The sequence below is a fragment of the Hyperolius riggenbachi genome, chromosome 10, assembly GCF_040937935.1.
Source record: "Hyperolius riggenbachi isolate aHypRig1 chromosome 10, aHypRig1.pri, whole genome shotgun sequence".
Lineage (NCBI taxonomy): Eukaryota > Metazoa > Chordata > Amphibia > Anura > Hyperoliidae > Hyperolius > Hyperolius riggenbachi.
In genome coordinates this window covers 61,716,188-61,736,141 of record NC_090655.1, presented here as the reverse complement: position 1 = coordinate 61,736,141, position 19,954 = coordinate 61,716,188, and the positions used below count along the sequence as shown (strand labels likewise).

General features: G+C 42.8%; 1 long non-coding RNA gene across 2 annotated transcripts in view; it reads right to left on the bottom strand.

The window, feature by feature from the left end:
* The window catches only part of LOC137533830 (uncharacterized), a 120,962-nt gene that overhangs the window by 2,262 nt on the left and 98,746 nt on the right, over window positions 1-19,954 (bottom strand). The window lies entirely within an intron of this gene.

The following is a 19,954-nucleotide window of genomic DNA, read 5'->3' as shown; positions in this document are numbered from 1 at the left end:
ATTCGCATGAAAATTCGCATACACCTGCATAGCGGTATGCGAATTCTGATGGCTCTGCCATGCGGATTTTTCACGCGGACGAAAACGCTTAGAAATCCTGACAAGTGGAAACAGTCGCATCCACTTGTATTGGCTATGCGAATTTGCATGTGGCAATAGTGGAAACGGGCCCTAAGGCTGTTTGAAGACTATGCAGTGCTTAAAGTAAAATCGAGGCGTGAGTAACAGGAAATAAATCTGGCAGCATCAGGGTCAAACAATACCAGTTGCCGTCGGCCCTGCTGGACTATTTGGCTTCAATAGTGTCTGAATAACACCAGAAACAAGCATACAGCTAATCTTGTCAGATTGTACAATATTGTCAGAAACCCCCGATTTGCTAAAAAGTATTAGGGGCAGAGAATCAGCAGGGGTGCCAGGCAACTGGCATTGCTTAAAGGGACCCTGAACAGATTTAAAAATAATAATTTCCACTTACCTGGGGCTTCCTCCAGCCCACCCTAGGCCCCGAGGTTCCCCAACGTCTTCCTGGCTCCTCTCTGTCCCACTGGCAGCTCCAATAATCGGCGACTTCCTCCTGAAAGTCGGCAGTCTTCTTCCTGGCTGAGCACGTGTCACCAAGTCGGCCGGCGTGAGAGTCCTGCACATGCGCGACTCTCTAATTCCAAACTACACATGCACAGGACTCTCACGCCAGCCGACTTGATGACCTGTGCCGGCGAGGAAGAAGACTGGCGACTTTCAGGAGGAAGTTGCTGAATAACTGAGCTGCCAGGAGGACGCCAAGAGACCCCGCGGCCTATGGTTGGCTGGAGGAAGCCCCAGGTAAGTGGAAATTGTCATTTTTAAACTTGTTCAGGGTCCCTTTAAAAGGAAATAAATATGGCAGCCTCCATATAACTCTCACCTCGGGGGCACTTTAAAGACTGTGTTCCAAGTTGTATCTGTAGAGCCATATTAATCCATGCCTTGCACTGATGAAGGCCAATTTAGCCTGAAACAGCTTTTGTTTGCAAGTTGGATTAGAATGGTTGTGTAAAATAACAGGTACACTTCACATCAGCCACTCTGGACTTGTGTCTAGCTTACAGGGACATTAGGGAATATTTTGCATATTTACTACTGAGCAGAAGTGATGCATTATGAAACTACAACCCTGCTTAGGCTCCTCCCTCTACTCAAGGGGTGTACAGAAACAAAAGGACATGATGTCCAGGTAAAACTAGTGTAGGGGGAACACTTTTCTGACCTGCTCATTCAGCAGCTATGCACCCTGTATTGTGTTGTCTGAGACTATCACCAGAGATATCTGCAGAACCATAGCATAAAACAATTTGTACTTTCACTATGACAGGGTTGAAATGGTAGTTTTACATGCAGTGTCATTTCTGTGACTGCAGTCCTACTGTCCTTTCACCCCCCACAACCCGGGTGAAGGTACAGCAGCTATGAAAATCTATGTTGTGTCTAACATAACAGTGCAAATTACAGATGTATTAGCATTGGTCTCACAGCCAGTATATCTCACTTAACCTGAAGCTAGATGGTATATGGGGGCTGCCATATTTATTTTCTTTTAGGCAATACCAGTTTCATGGCTTTCTGCTGATCTTCTGTCTCTAATACTTTAACCCATAGACCATGAACAAGCATGCAGCAGATCAGATGTTTCTAACAAAAAATTGACACAATCAGCCACATGCATGTTTCAGGTGTGTGATTCAGACATTACTGCAGCCAAAGGGATCAGCAGGACTGCCGGGCAACACCTAAGGAAATAAATATGGCAGCCTCCATATTCCTCTCACTTCAGGTTCCCTTTAAAGAAAATCTGTAATGAAAAAAACTCCCCTGGAGGGTACTCACCTCGGGTGGGGGAAGCCTCTGGATCCTATTGAGGCTTCCCCCGTCCTCCTCGGTCCCACGGCGGCAGAGAAAATCCTCCTGGAGCGGCGGCGATGTAAATATTTACCTCCGTGGCTCCAGCGCAGGCGCAGTATCCGCTCTTCCCATGGAGATAGGCGAAAATAGCCGATCTCCGTTGGGCCGCTCTACTGCGCAGGCACAAGTAACCTGCGTCTGCGCAGTAGAGCGGACCCGACGGAGATCGGCTATTTTCGCCTATCTCCGTCAGAAGAGCTGCAACAGCATCCCCGCTGGAGCCCGAAAAGGTAAATATTGCCCAGACTGTCGGATTTGTCGCCTGTGCGTACCGAGGGTTGCAGCAGGACCGCCGTGGGACACAGGAGGACGGGGGAAGCCTCGATAGGGTCCAGAGGCTTCCTCCTACTGAGGGGAGTACCCCCCAGGGGAACTTTTTTCAGTACAGGTTTTCTTTAAGGGTTTTTTTTTTTTTTCTTTTTTTTTAACATGGTCACAAGACATGAAATGGGAGTGACTTCTCTATACAAATGATGGCAAGCTTCCCTGTTATAAACTTGATTTTGCAAGTAATTGACCAGTCGCATAGTTACAACGGAATTCTACAGATTAGATACTAATCATGGCTTTGTTGGATCTTATGTGTTAAAATAATTAATGGAATTCCAGAATGATAGGGAATTGTAACTAGGGAAGTCAGACTCTTCCATTTTAATTTATATGGAATCTTTAATCTGTTGGCGTTATCTTCTGTTTTTGAAAATGTAGTTTTGATAGAAATAATGCGATAACTGGACTGACCACAACTTTGGTTTTTGCTGCTTATTTTAACTACTTTAGGACATCGCTAGTTGAAATCTACGCTCTGTTTTGAAGCTGATCTGGTTGCCAGAGTGTAGATTTCAACTCACCGCCGCCACGCATTCCTGCTGTCTCCCCGCCGCCACGCATTCCTGCTGTCTCCCCGCCGCAGCTCACTCACCCTGCCATCTCTATGAAGGCAGAGCTCTGTGAGCTGGACAGGGGCAGATCTCATTGGCTTCTGGCCCTGTCTATCAGCGTAAGCAACTCCCATTGGCTTACATTGATAGACAGGGTCAGGAGCCAACTAAAGCGGCTCCTGACCGGCTCATAACACTCTGCCATCATAGAGACAGCAGAATGGGTGGCCTGAGGTTCGTGGCATGCGGAGTGGACGGCAGTTGCAGCGGGTATTTGCGGCGATTTGTTGGTGTTTTGCCATTTCTGGTACCAGTGGTCTCTGGTCCTTCAAGTGACTCTGTAACAAAAATTACAACGTTTTTCTACCTTCCTACAAGTTCCTAAACCTATTCTAATGTGATCTGGCTTTCTGCAGCTCTTTCTACTATAACCATCTCTGTAATAAATCAATGTATCTTTCCCCTGTCAGACTTGTCGGCCTGTGTCTGGAAGGCTGCCAAGTTCTTCAGTGTTGAACTGTTCCTCTATGCACACTCCAGTGTGTGTTTTATTTACATAAGCCAGCAGCTTCTCTGCTATCTTATCAGTGATAGAAGAGAGCTGGATAAAAATCCTCCTCTGGAGGCTGTGAAAGGAGCTTGTCTGTCACATACTAAGGAATTAATGACATAGGCAGAGCTGTCTGCAGGAAGCCTGTAATGTTCAGTGCATGAGAGAAGCTGGGGACAGAAGGTAAACACACACAAGTGATCTCTTGAGATTCAGAAGTAAGGCTGTATACAGCCTGCTTGTGTATGGATGTATTTTCTATGTGTGGACATACTGTACATCAACCTACTTCCTGTTTTGGTGGCCATTTTGTTTGTTTATAAACAAACTTTTTAAAACAGTTTTTGACTACTTTTAATGCGGCGGGGAGCGGCGAAATTGTGACAGAGGGTAATAGGAGATGTCCCCTAACGCACTGGTATGTTTACTTTTGTGCGATTTTAACAATACAGATTCTCTTTAAGGGGGCAGAGACCGCTGGTACTTAAGTGGTTAAAAGCCTAAAACAGTGGAACTGCAGAGAATAGGATGCAGCAGCAAGCCTTGATGATAAAAACAGTCAGCTGCTACTTTCTCCAGGCACTAGAGGGCCTTCTTTTTGGGCAACAGATAGGCTCTCTTATTATGAATGTGCAGTCTGTTATGCGACAGTGACCTCTAGTGCCCTGGAGGGGACTAAACAGACTCCTATCAGCAAGCTGCTGCCTGCTGCAGGGCACCATTCTCTCTAGTTCTGCTACTTATGTTTAAAATAACAGGATTGGGTTATCTTTTTTTTTTATAGCTGCTGCATCAGAGTTGGAGATAAAGAAACCTTGATGCTCACCAAGATAATAGAACATTTGTCATGTCATAAACTGCATCATCACAGATTACGTACTGTGACATTCTCAGTAGTTCCAGAGACGTAATACAACAACAAAAAAATCTAAGGACTTGTTCACACTACGAGCGACTTCGCTTTTTTTTTTTTTTTAATAGCAATAGCAGATTTTTTAAATCGCCTTAAAAGTGCTAGTGCAACAGTCGCTTATGTGAGTGTTCTCACATGAGCAATAACCTTTCTATCCTGTCGCAAATGCGGCTCCTGCACCATTTTCTGAGAGTTCGCGATTTCCCTATACTTTCTATTGACTCGCAAAGTGCTTGCAAACTGTTCGAATTGCGATTTCCCGAGCACTTTCAGGAATACCAGACAATATGGTAGATGCGCTCCTCTTAACACCTATGCTCTAGAATTCCTCAGATGGTGCAAACTGACAAGTGGGTCGCCACTCATATGGGTGGGTATTAGTCACCCTAAACAAAATTGATCTTTAAGAATGGCGCTCAACACTTGCCAGTACTTAACAGCATGAATGTAATCAGATTGCAAGAGGAAAAGTCACTCTCTCCAGAAAAGTCCAAGCACCAGTGTCCCCAGGCAGTAACTAAATTTGCAGCTGTCACACTCCTCTGCTTTATATCAAAGCTGACATGCAGTTGCAATATTGGCAGGTATCGCTCTCACCGGATAGTTGGGCTGATTATTTACAGTCAGCATCTAGCGCCTTGATATAACAGTGTAATCCCACACGATCAGCCTCTTCCTCCTGTTAGTGTCTCAGAGACAGGGAACAGCAAATAGCGTAATACTGTATGGAGACCTGAAATCATTAGCCCTCCACCAGTAATAATAGCACCCCTCCGTGCCAGAACCTTAACAGAAGCACCACCACTCTGTGTATCCAAGAGTAATAAAATTCAAGGCTCACCAGATGCCGTGGCCGACCATGACAGTCCAGCAAATCCCGTTTTTCATCAAACTTCCTAAGCTCAACCAACAACCTTCTCCCTTTATGAACTCAGACAAAGAGTATCATAGCATAACTCCGTTTAATTAAAAAGTAATAAAAGATAGTAGTGCACTCACATTTAGAACTTAAAACATGCGCATGTAAATAAAAAGCAGTATCCGGACGTCCTCACCACCGCCGTGCTAGCGTCTCTCCACTCACCACGAGGCCACGCCCTACCGGTTTCGTCATATGACTCATCAGGGGCTTGCCTACGTGGCTGCGTTGAGACGCTTTTAACCTACGCATATTGTCATATGCAAATTAGCTCCTACTAGCGGCGGCCATTTTTTTGAAGCAGCTCAGAATGAAAAGCGCAGCTGCATATGTTAATACAGATGCACCTTCTGCGCGTCATTATTACCTCCTCATTGCTGCGCTGATTTAACAGTTACATTCTTTATAGTACAAAACTTATTAAAAACTTATTAAAAACACATATATCACATTCCTCATATAATTAATTACAACTGTTGCTACCTGTAATACCCGTCCCATTCAATACAATATTACCATATAATGGTATATCAGACACAAATTCCAACCCCACAAATCTAATTTATCCTACTGTATATTACACCTACCCCATACTTGGAGAACATATTGCAGCCACCCCATCAGTGATATACATTGCTACTAATTGACTATCTGCAAACACATCCTACTTATTAAACACAATATATTCCCCCACTTATACTACATACTGCATACATCTGTGACGCCCAGGGCCCCCAACCTCATTTATAATTGACCCCCATCTTTTTATCTTGGAGTCCTGTGCGTGACAGATGCACGCACTGTCCCATATCCCAACACACCCTCCCCAGCAAAAACCCTTGTAGACACACCTCCTATATTACTTAAACCTATCGTGTGTATTATATATTCTTCATACCTCATCACCAATTATAGTTGATTGTGTTATATTCCCATTTTTTTACATAGTTACATCCTTAAAGTGATATCCTCCCATGTTTCTCAACTATACCAATCTGTGTTTTCCCATATTAATCTACTAACTCGATCCAAATAATCCCCATATAGTGACTTTCTAAATTAAATTCCCCAAATTTAATCATTAGCGATAAAGCAATTTAAGTCCAAATCCACATTCAAACCCTTTGGCCTCATGGTTTGCATCAAATAAATCCACTTTGTTTCTAGTTTTGAAATCTCCCTTATTTTATTGCACCCCCTCCATTTAGTCGTCAATTTCTGTAATGCTGAAAATTGCATAAGTGAGGCATCTTGCCCATGCTCCTCTTTGAAATGTCTTGACAGGCTATGGCTCTGAAAGCCCTTCTTTATATTGTTCACATGCTCATTAAGCCTGGCCTTCAACATCCTTTTTGTGCGCCCTATATATTGAAGGCCACACGGGCACCATATTAAATACACCACGTGTGTGCTGGCGCACGTAATGAATTCCTTGATTGGGAACTGTTCTCCAGTGTGATGGGATATATTAGACATCATTTTATTGGCTTTGGCCTCTAGGCAGGGGTTACATTTCTTACAAGGAAAAAAGCCCTTCTGGCCACATATGTCAGTCTGATTGTTCACTCTAGGCTCGTCTATACATGTCTTGACCAATGATCTTTGTAAATTTCTAGCTCTTCTGTAAATGAATTTTGGGCACCTCGGTAGCTGTGCCTTTAGAATGGGGTCATTTAATAGTAAACCCCAATATCTTTTGATTATCCTTTCAACCTCTCTATGCTGAGAATTATATTCCAAGCAAATCGCATAGTCAAACCGACCGTTCTGAGATAATTTTGGTTTATCCCTGAGCATTTCTTTTCTATCAGATTGCTTAATAGCTAGGATCTCCTTCCTCAGAGGGGTTTCCTGATATCCCTTCTCAAGGAATCTGTTGAGCAACATCTCTGCCTGGTCATCATAGTCATCAATTTTAGTACAGTTTCGTCTGAGTCTTGTAAATTGGCTTCTTGGAATACTGCTCAGCCAGTTTTTATGATGACAACTCTTAATGGGTATATAGGCATTTCGGTCTGTTTTCTTAAAAAAGGTCTTGGTTCCTACCCCTTCACTGTTCTTATATATAACCACATCCAAAAATTCAATGGCTTCTTGACTCCAGACTGCTGTTAGTTTAATACCTTTATTGTTATGGTTTAACCATTCAATATATTTGCTTAATTCAACTTCTGTGCCCTCCCAGATCCATACTAGATCGTCAATATATCTTTTCCAAGACGTTACATTTTTACTCTCAAGCTGCGCCAATACCCCCATCTCCCAATCATCCATGAATATATTTGCCACACTTGGTGCATATTTGGCACCCATGGCGCATCCTAGGGTCTGTAGGTAAAACTGATTGGCATACCAGAAATAATTGTGGGTTAATGAAAATTGTAACAGTCGTAAAATAAATTCAATTTGTTCCACATCTAGCTCAGTGTAAACATTTAAGCCCTGTTTCACCGTCCGAATTGCTTCGTCATGTGGTATGATGGTATATAGGGCATTCACATCGGCTGTTACAAGAAAATGTGCCTCCCCTACTTCCATATCACCCAATTCCTGTAAGAGTTGTTTCGTATCCCTCAATAGTAACGTAAGCTTCTTGACAACAGGCTGTAAAAATGAGTCTATATATTCCCCAATCCTCTGGTTAAGGGATTCAATGCCACTAATTATTGGTCTACCCGGTGGGTTAGCCAAATCTTTGTGTATCTTGGGGTTAATATACATCACTGGAATCCTGGGTGCATCTATTAACAAATATTTAAACTCAGCATCATTCAGAATCCCCCTGTCGAGACCCTCTCTGAGAATTATTCTTAATTCATCCATATATTGCTTAGTCGGATCCCCCCTTAACTTCTTGTATGTATGTGAATCATCCAGAATCCGTTCCATTTCTCTACGATATTGGTCGACATGCATGACTACTACTCCTCCACCTTTGTCTGCTGGCCTAATCAGCACCTCCTTTTTCCGACTTAGATCCCCAATGGTCTTCATTTCCCATCCATTTTTCATTACATTTATTCTCTGGAGATCACTCAACACCATTGATTTGAAAACCTGCACAGTACCCCCCTTCGATGTATCAGGCGGGTTGAATGTGGACCTGTTCCTAAGCATAGTGTGAGAAAATTCTGTAGCACCCCCCAAATTATTAGCCCTAGAAGTGGGCCCTTCTTTAGAGAGAAAATATTTTTTGATGTTTAACTTCCTCACATATTTATTCACATCAATATAAACACCAAATTTATCCAAGCCCTGCTTTGGGGCATACTTGAGGCCCTTATCTAAAATGTGTAACTCACTATGTGACAACTGAACTCCACTAATATTAAATATACCTTTCCCTCTCTCTATCTCTTTCTTTTTACTATTCCCTCCTCTTCTTCCTCGTCTAGTCCTCTTTTCCTGAAAAACCTGTGATTGTGTTCCATCTCTTCCCAATCGATTCTCGGTGATCCTCCCCCCAAAAAATGATGGTGAACTGTTTCAGCTGCTTGTCTATCTAGGGGTTCGAAACGGTTAAATGTGGGTAACAAATCCTGCCTGGGATCTCTGATTGGGTGCTGCTGCCCATACCCTTCATTGTATTTCTTTCCTTCATACCGGGGTTGGGGTACAGGGGTGTAACCCCCATCATTGATTCTTCTTATAGGGTTCCTATTTTTTGCATACCTCGGTCGTTGCCACTCTTCCTCCTGTGGCCTCCTATTGGGATAATAATTCCCTCTTGGAGGTTGCTGTACTTGATATCGATCAACATGGCCATTAACATAAGGCCTCACCCCTGGCCTGTGCCTGCCTTCTTCTACTCTAATTGTATGTATCCCAACCTGGGTTGGTTGCACTGTGGCACCCCCTCCGGGCGGTACCTGACTACCTACCTGTCCTCCTCCTGCCCCTACCTGGGCTGCTTCTTCTACCTTTTTCTTTTTGTTCTGTTCTATCTGCCATTTATATGCCACTTTTCCTTTATATTCCTGCCAATCACTTTGGAATCGTTTGATTTTGATTTCACTCATATCTTTCTCATTCTTTTGGACTATTTTGGTTAGTACAGATGCATTTTCTACGAATACTTCCTGATCTTTGAATTCTTCCATTTTTCCTTTTATCTCCTCAATCTCTTTCCCTAATTTTTCTAATCTATCCTGTTTTCTTCTACTTAAGATCTTAAGGAGATCTATCCCACATCGGTTGAGGAATTCCCCCAATTCCCTATCATTCTCTTCACCCTCCTCACCATCTGTGGGCAGAATATCCCATCTAAACCGCCTGGGTATAATGCCTTCCTTGGCGTGTTTATTAAGACTTGCCAAATCCCACCATGCATTTGATTCCCTGATCATCAGATTTTGTAACTGCCTGAATAATGTATCCAAACTTTGGTGACCATCATTTGGCTCTAAGCTAAACATCCTATCCAAATCAATTTGACCTCTACTTCTTATATTAAACATATCCATTGTGAATGAGTCTGCCGCACTACCAATGTAATACTAAAAGTAAGACAACCAGACAATATGGTAGATGCGCTCCTCTTAACACCTATGCTCTAGAATTCCTCAGATGGTGCAAACTGACAAGTGGGTCGCCACTCATATGGGTGGGTATTAGTCACCCTAAACAAAATTGATCTTTAAGAATGGCGCTCAACACTTGCCAGTACTTAACAGCATGAATGTAATCAGATTGCAAGAGGAAAAGTCACTCTCTCCAGAAAAGTCCAAGCACCAGTGTCCCCAGGCAGTAACTAAATTTGCAGCTGTCACACTCCTCTGCTTTATATCAAAGCTGACATGCAGTTGCAATATTGGCAGGTATCGCTCTCACCGGATAGTTGGGCTGATTATTTACAGTCAGCATCTAGCGCCTTGATATAACAGTGTAATCCCACACGATCAGCCTCTTCCTCCTGTTAGTGTCTCAGAGACAGGGAACAGCAAATAGCGTAATACTGTATGGAGACCTGAAATCATTAGCCCTCCACCAGTAATAATAGCACCCCTCCGTGCCAGAACCTTAACAGAAGCACCACCACTCTGTGTATCCAAGAGTAATAAAATTCAAGGCTCACCAGATGCCGTGGCCGACCATGACAGTCCAGCAAATCCCGTTTTTCATCAAACTTCCTAAGCTCAACCAACAACCTTCTCCCTTTATGAACTCAGACAAAGAGTATCATAGCATAACTCCGTTTAATTAAAAAGTAATAAAAGATAGTAGTGCACTCACATTTAGAACTTAAAACATGCGCATGTAAATAAAAAGCAGTATCCGGACGTCCTCACCACCGCCGTGCTAGCGTCTCTCCACTCACCACGAGGCCACGCCCTACCGGTTTCGTCATATGACTCATCAGGGGCTTGCCTACGTGGCTGCGTTGAGACGCTTTTAACCTACGCATATTGTCATATGCAAATTATATGAGGAATGTGATATATGTGTTTTTAATAAGTTTTTAATAAGTTTTGTACTATAAAGAATGTAACTGTTAAATCAGCGCAGCAATGAGGAGGTAATAATGACGCGCAGAAGGTGCATCTGTATTAACATATGCAGCTGCGCTTTTCATTCTGAGCTGCTTCAAAAAAATGGCCGCCGCTAGTAGGAGCTAATTTGCATATGACAATATGCGTAGGTTAAAAGCGTCTCAACGCAGCCACGTAGGCAAGCCCCTGATGAGTCATATGACGAAACCGGTAGGGCGTGGCCTCGTGGTGAGTGGAGAGACGCTAGCACGGCGGTGGTGAGGACGTCCGGATACTGCTTTTTATTTACATGCGCATGTTTTAAGTTCTAAATGTGAGTGCACTACTATCTTTTATTACTTTTTAATTAAACGGAGTTATGCTATGATACTCTTTGTCTGAGTTCATAAAGGGAGAAGGTTGTTGGTTGAGCTTAGGAAGTTTGATGAAAAACGGGATTTGCTGGACTGTCATGGTCGGCCACGGCATCTGGTGAGCCTTGAATTTTATTACTCTTGGATACACAGAGTGGTGGTGCTTCTGTTAAGGTTCTGGCACGGAGGGGTGCTATTATTACTGGTGGAGGGCTAATGATTTCAGGTCTCCATACAGTATTACGCTATTTGCTGTTCCCTGTCTCTGAGACACTAACAGGAGGAAGAGGCTGATCGTGTGGGATTACACTGTTATATCAAGGCGCTAGATGCTGACTGTAAATAATCAGCCCAACTATCCGGTGAGAGCGATACCTGCCAATATTGCAACTGCATGTCAGCTTTGATATAAAGCAGAGGAGTGTGACAGCTGCAAATTTAGTTACTGCCTGGGGACACTGGTGCTTGGACTTTTCTGGAGAGAGTGACTTTTCCTCTTGCAATCTGATTACATTCATGCTGTTAAGTACTGGCAAGTGTTGAGCGCCATTCTTAAAGATCAATTTTGTTTAGGGTGACTAATACCCACCCATATGAGTGGCGACCCACTTGTCAGTTTGCACCATCTGAGGAATTCTAGAGCATAGGTGTTAAGAGGAGCGCATCTACCATATTGTCTGGTTGTCTTACTTTTAGTATTACATTGGTAGTGCGGCAGACTCATTCACAATGGATATGTTTAATATAAGAAGTAGAGGTCAAATTGATTTGGATAGGATGTTTAGCTTAGAGCCAAATGATGGTCACCAAAGTTTGGATACATTATTCAGGCAGTTACAAAATCTGATGATCAGGGAATCAAATGCATGGTGGGATTTGGCAAGTCTTAATAAACACGCCAAGGAAGGCATTATACCCAGGCGGTTTAGATGGGATATTCTGCCCACAGATGGTGAGGAGGGTGAAGAGAATGATAGGGAATTGGGGGAATTCCTCAACCGATGTGGGATAGATCTCCTTAAGATCTTAAGTAGAAGAAAACAGGATAGATTAGAAAAATTAGGGAAAGAGATTGAGGAGATAAAAGGAAAAATGGAAGAATTCAAAGATCAGGAAGTATTCGTAGAAAATGCATCTGTACTAACCAAAATAGTCCAAAAGAATGAGAAAGATATGAGTGAAATCAAAATCAAACGATTCCAAAGTGATTGGCAGGAATATAAAGGAAAAGTGGCATATAAATGGCAGATAGAACAGAACAAAAAGAAAAAGGTAGAAGAAGCAGCCCAGGTAGGGGCAGGAGGAGGACAGGTAGGTAGTCAGGTACCGCCCGGAGGGGGTGCCACAGTGCAACCAACCCAGGTTGGGATACATACAATTAGAGTAGAAGAAGGCAGGCACAGGCCAGGGGTGAGGCCTTATGTTAATGGCCATGTTGATCGATATCAAGTACAGCAACCTCCAAGAGGGAATTATTATCCCAATAGGAGGCCACAGGAGGAAGAGTGGCAACGACCGAGGTATGCAAAAAATAGGAACCCTATAAGAAGAATCAATGATGGGGGTTACACCCCTGTACCCCAACCCCGGTATGAAGGAAAGAAATACAATGAAGGGTATGGGCAGCAGCACCCAATCAGAGATCCCAGGCAGGATTTGTTACCCACATTTAACCGTTTCGAACCCCTAGATAGACAAGCAGCTGAAACAGTTCACCATCATTTTTTGGGGGGAGGATCACCGAGAATCGATTGGGAAGAGATGGAACACAATCACAGGTTTTTCAGGAAAAGAGGACTAGACGAGGAAGAAGAGGAGGGAATAGTAAAAAGAAAGAGATAGAGAGAGGGAAAGGTATATTTAATATTAGTGGAGTTCAGTTGTCACATAGTGAGTTACACATTTTAGATAAGGGCCTCAAGTATGCCCCAAAGCAGGGCTTGGATAAATTTGGTGTTTATATTGATGTGAATAAATATGTGAGGAAGTTAAACATCAAAAAATATTTTCTCTCTAAAGAAGGGCCCACTTCTAGGGCTAATAATTTGGGGGGTGCTACAGAATTTTCTCACACTATGCTTAGGAACAGGTCCACATTCAACCCGCCTGATACATCGAAGGGGGGTACTGTGCAGGTTTTCAAATCAATGGTGTTGAGTGATCTCCAGAGAATAAATGTAATGAAAAATGGATGGGAAATGAAGACCATTGGGGATCTAAGTCGGAAAAAGGAGGTGCTGATTAGGCCAGCAGACAAAGGTGGAGGAGTAGTAGTCATGCATGTCGACCAATATCGTAGAGAAATGGAACGGATTCTGGATGATTCACATACATACAAGAAGTTAAGGGGGGATCCGACTAAGCAATATATGGATGAATTAAGAATAATTCTCAGAGAGGGTCTCGACAGGGGGATTCTGAATGATGCTGAGTTTAAATATTTGTTAATAGATGCACCCAGGATTCCAGTGATGTATATTAACCCCAAGATACACAAAGATTTGGCTAACCCACCGGGTAGACCAATAATTAGTGGCATTGAATCCCTTAACCAGAGGATTGGGGAATATATAGACTCATTTTTACAGCCTGTTGTCAAGAAGCTTACGTTACTATTGAGGGATACGAAACAACTCTTACAGGAATTGGGTGATATGGAAGTAGGGGAGGCACATTTTCTTGTAACAGCCGATGTGAATGCCCTATATACCATCATACCACATGACGAAGCAATTCGGACGGTGAAACAGGGCTTAAATGTTTACACTGAGCTAGATGTGGAACAAATTGAATTTATTTTACGACTGTTACAATTTTCATTAACCCACAATTATTTCTGGTATGCCAATCAGTTTTACCTACAGACCCTAGGATGCGCCATGGGTGCCAAATATGCACCAAGTGTGGCAAATATATTCATGGATGATTGGGAGATGGGGGTATTGGCGCAGCTTGAGAGTAAAAATGTAACGTCTTGGAAAAGATATATTGACGATCTAGTATGGATCTGGGAGGGCACAGAAGTTGAATTAAGCAAATATATTGAATGGTTAAACCATAACAATAAAGGTATTAAACTAACAGCAGTCTGGAGTCAAGAAGCCATTGAATTTTTGGATGTGGTTATATATAAGAACAGTGAAGGGGTAGGAACCAAGACCTTTTTTAAGAAAACAGACCGAAATGCCTATATACCCATTAAGAGTTGTCATCATAAAAACTGGCTGAGCAGTATTCCAAGAAGCCAATTTACAAGACTCAGACGAAACTGTACTAAAATTGATGACTATGATGACCAGGCAGAGATGTTGCTCAACAGATTCCTTGAGAAGGGATATCAGGAAACCCCTCTGAGGAAGGAGATCCTAGCTATTAAGCAATCTGATAGAAAAGAAATGCTCAGGGATAAACCAAAATTATCTCAGAACGGTCGGTTTGACTATGCGATTTGCTTGGAATATAATTCTCAGCATAGAGAGGTTGAAAGGATAATCAAAAGATATTGGGGTTTACTATTAAATGACCCCATTCTAAAGGCACAGCTACCGAGGTGCCCAAAATTCATTTACAGAAGAGCTAGAAATTTACAAAGATCATTGGTCAAGACATGTATAGACGAGCCTAGAGTGAACAATCAGACTGACATATGTGGCCAGAAGGGCTTTTTTCCTTGTAAGAAATGTAACCCCTGCCTAGAGGCCAAAGCCAATAAAATGATGTCTAATATATCCCATCACACTGGAGAACAGTTCCCAATCAAGGAATTCATTACGTGCGCCAGCACACACGTGGTGTATTTAATATGGTGCCCGTGTGGCCTTCAATATATAGGGCGCACAAAAAGGATGTTGAAGGCCAGGCTTAATGAGCATGTGAACAATATAAAGAAGGGCTTTCAGAGCCATAGCCTGTCAAGACATTTCAAAGAGGAGCATGGGCAAGATGCCTCACTTATGCAATTTTCAGCATTACAGAAATTGACGACTAAATGGAGGGGGTGCAATAAAATAAGGGAGATTTCAAAACTAGAAACAAAGTGGATTTATTTGATGCAAACCATGAGGCCAAAGGGTTTGAATGTGGATTTGGACTTAAATTGCTTTATCGCTAATGATTAAATTTGGGGAATTTAATTTAGAAAGTCACTATATGGGGATTATTTGGATCGAGTTAGTAGATTAATATGGGAAAACACAGATTGGTATAGTTGAGAAACATGGGAGGATATCACTTTAAGGATGTAACTATGTAAAAAAATGGGAATATAACACAATCAACTATAATTGGTGATGAGGTATGAAGAATATATAATACACACGATAGGTTTAAGTAATATAGGAGGTGTGTCTACAAGGGTTTTTGCTGGGGAGGGTGTGTTGGGATATGGGACAGTGCGTGCATCTGTCACGCACAGGACTCCAAGATAAAAAGATGGGGGTCAATTATAAATGAGGTTGGGGGCCCTGGGCGTCACAGATGTATGCAGTATGTAGTATAAGTGGGGGAATATATTGTGTTTAATAAGTAGGATGTGTTTGCAGATAGTCAATTAGTAGCAATGTATATCACTGATGGGGTGGCTGCAATATGTTCTCCAAGTATGGGGTAGGTGTAATATACAGTAGGATAAATTAGATTTGTGGGGTTGGAATTTGTGTCTGATATACCATTATATGGTAATATTGTATTGAATGGGACGGGTATTACAGGTAGCAACAGTTGTAATTAATTATATGAGGAATGTGATATATGTGTTTTTAATAAGTTTTTAATAAGTTTTGTACTATAAAGAATGTAACTGTTAAATCAGCGCAGCAATGAGGAGGTAATAATGACGCGCAGAAGGTGCATCTGTATTAACATATGCAGCTGCGCTTTTCATTCTGAGCTGCTTCAAAAAAATGGCCGCCGCTAGTAGGAGCTAATTTGCATATGACAATATGCGTAGGTTAAAAGCGTCTCAACGCAGCCACGTAGGCAAGCCCCTGATGAGTCATATGACGAAACCGGTAGGGCGTGGCCTCGTGGTGAGTGGAGAGACGCTAGCACGGCGGTGGTGAGGACGTCCGGATACTGCTTTTTATTTACATGCGCATGTTTTAAGTTCTAAATGTGAGTGCACTACTATCTTTTATTACTTTTTAATTAAACGGAGTTATGCTATGATACTCTTTGTCTGAGTTCATAAAGGGAGAAGGTTGTTGGTTGAGCTTAGGAAGTTTGATGAAAAACGGGATTTGCTGGACTGTCATGGTCGGCCACGGCATCTGGTGAGCCTTGAATTTTATTACTCTTGGATACACAGAGTGGTGGTGCTTCTGTTAAGGTTCTGGCACGGAGGGGTGCTATTATTACTGGTGGAGGGCTAATGATTTCAGGTCTCCATACAGTATTACGCTATTTGCTGTTCCCTGTCTCTGAGACACTAACAGGAGGAAGAGGCTGATCGTGTGGGATTACACTGTTATATCAAGGCGCTAGATGCTGACTGTAAATAATCAGCCCAACTATCCGGTGAGAGCGATACCTGCCAATATTGCAACTGCATGTCAGCTTTGATATAAAGCAGAGGAGTGTGACAGCTGCAAATTTAGTTACTGCCTGGGGACACTGGTGCTTGGACTTTTCTGGAGAGAGTGACTTTTCCTCTTGCAATCTGATTACATTCATGCTGTTAAGTACTGGCAAGTGTTGAGCGCCATTCTTAAAGATCAACTTTCAGGAATACATTCCATTTATTAATTTCCGGGTCATAGTTCACTTCGTCAGGAAGTAAAAAAAAAAAAGAGTGAAAAATCGCTCAGAAAGCACTTAGAAAAACGCTTAAAAAACCCTATAAAATTGCTCAGCGCTTGCGACAGCTCTGGTGGTTTTATAACGTAAACAAAGCCTAAGAGTAGGGTGTGCTAAACTTCCCTATTGATCAGTGCAAGCCAATCGATTGATTTAACTAGTTGAGAGGCTTAAAAAGGGGAGGTACTTCCTCCTGACAATGTTAGTGGTAGTTCTAATTTGCATATTGCTCTCCTGAGCTTATCTCTGGAACAAAAATAGATTTTGTGATGTAGTTTTCAATGAAGATAACGTCTGAACGTGGAGTTTATTTTCTCAGGCTCTGCTTGTGCTGCTCAGGACCAAGTCAGCAGTTAGTCTGTACCTCTCGGTTTACAAGCCCCTACTCCATAGAGCCAAATTAATCCATGCCATGCACTGATGAGGATCAAACAATCCGAAACAGTCTGTATGCATGTTGGATTATTATGGCTCTGTACAATTTAACAAGCTGACACATCATTGCATTCCAGCGGTTCTGGAGGTGTGTTTAGCTTCTTAGGGTACAATGGTTAATTTGCATATATTCAGCAGTGGTGCTCTGGGAGACATCTCAAGCTCACTCCAACCTGAATTATCGCAAATTCTTTCTGTTTTAGGAAAGCAATTTTTTGTTTTTCTTAAATGAGTAATAAAGAAAAAAACAAACAACGTATGTTTTACAGCTGATAATTTGGCATGGTTATTATTCAACATGCAGCCTTATGGTATAAGTATAGCATTAATTGGATCCGCTTTAATCAGAAAAGGATTACGATGAACTGGGGTCCTAGCTAGACGAGATAGCATTTTTTTTTGCCCCCTGCTGATGATCACCTGGCTTTTTTAGTAAGCTTTGCTGGGGGCTGACATCCACCAAGCCCCTAGACTCTCTCCAGGCCCTAGGCAGCTACTTAGGCTTGCCTTGTGGAGGATCCATCTTTGGCTATAATGGCAGGAGCTGAACTCTGTACTGTAATTGTACAAAGCTTTGCTTGTAAGAAATTAGCTGGAATGCCGTGAAAGGAAAATGAACAAAAAGGAGGAACAGACACCTAGAATGTAAAAAGAATGCTTGCAGTATTTTGGATCCTTCCGATAATCGCCATCTCTGAGCAAACTGCTCCCCATCACCTTCAGCCTTGATGGATGGCTGCATAGTAATGACTGTAATAGTCAGTAACTGCAGGATTTCATAAACTGCACTTTGTTTCTGAGATCTGGGAAATAATGTTCAATGATGCAGCTAGCAATAAACTCACATTTACTCCTTCAAGTCTCCTTACTTCACTTGTAATTGCAGTGTGTATAATACTTTCACAAGAACCGTGTGGTTCGAATGTCCATGTGGACTAGTGCTTTCTAGAAGATCTAATGGCCCATACTCACGGGCTACAATTGTCGCCGCAACACGCGGCGCGCGTGTTGCGGCGACAGGTCGCCCGTGAGTATGCGCCGTTGCACGGGCGCGCACCCCGAACCGTCGCCCGTTGCTGATGTCGCCAGGCGATTGTCGCAACTGTCGCTAGTCCGCGTGAGTACACGGACTAGCAACAGCAGCCTCCATTGAGGTATACGGAGCTTCCGGCGGGGGAAGGAGGAACGTCGGCGACAGCTTCCGTCGCGCTGCTGGTCCCTCTTCCGCGTGTGTACGCGGAGGGACCTGGCGAGGAGCTGTCGCCCACACGCTCACGTGTGCTGGCGACAGGCCACAAATGCTGCCCGTGAGTATGGGCCATAAAGCTTCTGCCTTGTCCTGACTCCTCACTCAGATTCCTTCCCCAGCAAGTGTGCTGTCAGTGAGTTCCTGGTGTTCAGGCTTGATTTATTAGCTGCAGTAAAGAAGGGATCACACTTGCATCTGTGGAAATCATAGACAATTCCCCACAAGCATTTTGGGGTGCGTTTTAAAGGGAACCCGAGGTTAGAGGGTTATGGAGACTGCCACATTGATTTCCTTTTAAAACAATACCAGTTGCCTGGCAGTCTTCCTGATTCTGTGTCTGATACTTTAGCCATAGACTCTGAACAAGCATGCAGCAGATTAGGTACTAGGACTCTGCAGACTCAGGTTATACTGAATTAGCCATATTCTTGTTCCAGGACTTTGACTCGCACTACTTATGCCGGAAGATCAACAGGCCTGCCAGGCAACTCGCATTGTTTACAAAGAAATACATATGGCCGCCTCCATATCCTTCTCACCTCAAAGCATGCCTTAAGGGGAATTTTATTTTTTTAACCACTATGCACAATTGCAGACACCTCTGGAAAAAAAAAATGCAGCTGTACCATAGACTCTTTACATGCGTTTCCACATGCATTTTTGGTATGGGGCAAAACGCTGCAGCGTTTTTCAAGCGTGACCCCTACTTGAAGGTTCTGGACTAGCTGTGTTATAAGTAGTGCACTTCCCTTGGTGAGCTGGTAGTTCATAATTAGCAGGGTAAGTGGCCGACACAAAACACAACATCGGCACTACTAACAACAGTAAAGGGAAAATTGCAGAAATTTGGCATAAAACGCCCTTCAAGGTCATCTCATTCCCCATCCCTACTCCCCAGTAGTCCTCAGCTGTCCCTTCACATCCCCTCCCCTGACCACTTCCTACACGATGTCTCTCTACCCTCAGCTATCCCTATACCTTGCATCTGACCTTTTCTAATTACCAGTGACATACCTACCCAACCCTCACAGTATTATTATTATTATTATTGATTTATAAAGTGCCAACATATTCCGTGGCGCTGTACAAAGTAAGAAACAAACATGGGGTACATAATACAGACAATGGTGTACACTAATATACAAGATACATAATTAGTGACAAAATACAAAAAATGATACAGCATACAGAGTACAAAATACAGAAGTGGTAATGACATTGATAAAAGTAACATGATGAATAAAATGTATAATGATTTCCAAGACACAAAAGGGGGAGAGAGCCCTGCCCTTGCGAGCTTACAATCTAAAGGGAATGGGGGGGGGGGGGGGGGGGAAACAAGAGGAGGGGTAGTATACGATAAAATATATAAAGGCAATTTGGTCTTAGGACAAAGGGAAGTGGCCTAGGGTAGCGCATATGCTTGTCGGA